Consider the following 2,119-nt stretch of genomic DNA (forward strand, 5'->3'; position numbering starts at 1 on the left):
ATACAACATTCATTAGGTAAGCACTAAAATTTGGAGTAGCTCTACCTAGGTCGGTTCCTATGGCTCATACATGTGTTTGGTTCTAAAGTAGGGTACCTGAACCAGCAAATTCCTCGATCCTCACCATTATAGGCTCATACGGACCAAGTTCGATTCAGGGGATACATTCCCTACGGCCATGCGGAGATGAAATCTCACGAAGACATAGGTACGGATGTATCCCGAAAGCGATTCACTATCCCATGCGGAGGTGAAAACCTCACGAAGGCGTAGTTTCTCACTCCCACTTAAAAGGGTGTGACCAACGGTCATGCAATGCAATATGCAGAAAGATCAAAAACTTAAACTAACACAGCAATTATAAACCACAACGATGAAAATTGTAATAAAAGCAATGAAATGCGATGAAAGGATCGTATATTTAAACCAAGTTTTTGATTTTCGATAAAAAGACAAAAATAATCAACTCGTGGCTCGACTCACTTATTGTCCCCAGTGGAGTCGCCAAGCTGTTGACACCATTTTTTGGATGAAAACGGGGTCGACTTGGGTTTTGAAAAAATGAAACAGGAGTCGCCACCAATCCTTTTTATAAGGTGTGATTGGATCACCTCGAAAGCGGTCTTTTTAATAAACGGTTTGATTTATTAAAACAACAAGTTTGGTCCGCAAATTCAGAAAACGGGTTCGGGAGTCGGTTACGCACGAGGAAGGATTAGCACCCTCGATACGCCCAAAATTGGTACCTAGTTGATTACTTAATGTCTTAATGTCAAAATTGAGAACCTTGGAAAAATTAAAAATACGATCCTCGTGTTAAAATAAAATAAAAAATTGGAAAAGAAACATATTTCACGTTATTCGAGAAAGAGAATCATATCCAGTAAGTTAGGACGCAATGTCTCGAATTCCCGATACGCGAATGAAAATACTTATTTAAAAAATTTAGCCATCTCGGATTTAAAAACGAGATCACGACCAGTAAGTTAGGACCGATTTTTTTAATCCCGAGATCATTTAAAATTTGAGTTTAAAGGATTCGTGCATTTAGATTTATGTGAAAATTGAAACCCAGTAAGTAGGGTACGATCCTCACGAATCTAAACACGAAATGCCATTTAAAAAAACAATTTTGTCATACCGAGCAAACAACATATATAGTCGTTATAAAAAAGATGGAACTATCCATTATCGATATGCGTGTAACCATGATAGATACGAAAATGTATATAAAATAATACAGGCCATAACAACTAAATAAATAAATAAAAAACAAATCAATAATATGTGAAACAAATAAAATAAAATAAAATAAAATAAATAAAGCACTTATGTAAATAATAAAGAGCATGTAAATAAATGAATAAATTACCATCAAATGAAACAATGATTAATGAATAACATTATAATATTTATAGATATAGGTATGTATGTATGCGAGAATTATAAAATATGAAAGTATACGTACGTGTATGTATTATAAAATATATAAAATATGAATTTATATCATATGTAAAATATATGGAGATTACATATAATAAAAAAGGGGACACATAGTATGTTATATTCATAAAAAATATAGTATAATAACATAAAATAAAAAAAGTAAACAAATAATATGTAAAAATATACTATTACGAAGATTAGAAATATACGATATAGAAATATATGCAGCACAAATAAAGTATAAATAGGTATGTATATATAGTACAAAAAGTATGCATGTAAAATATAGAAATATATTATATATATAAAGAAATTACGTGTATATAATAAGCAACTTATAATGATAAAAAAACAAAAATAAGAAATATATAGAAATATAATATGAATAGATGAGTAAAAAATAAGATACAAAAAAAAAAAGATGACTAAATAGCAATAAAAGACAAAAGTATTGGGCAAAATCGAAATAAAAAAAAGTAAGAGGATTAAATTGGACGCGCCGAAAGAGGGGGATCAAAATAGTAAAATAACCCAAAGCCCCCAAAACACAGCGCAGCAGTGGACCAACTGAAACAAGAAAAAAACGCGGGCCAAATTAAAAATAAAGATATTATAACATAAAACGAGGCTAAAGGAAGCCCTCGTCGAACACGCGACCTAGAGCGGTCGGTCG

This window comes from Gossypium hirsutum, chromosome A06 (assembly GCF_007990345.1).
Source record: "Gossypium hirsutum isolate 1008001.06 chromosome A06, Gossypium_hirsutum_v2.1, whole genome shotgun sequence".
NCBI lineage: Eukaryota > Viridiplantae > Streptophyta > Magnoliopsida > Malvales > Malvaceae > Gossypium > Gossypium hirsutum.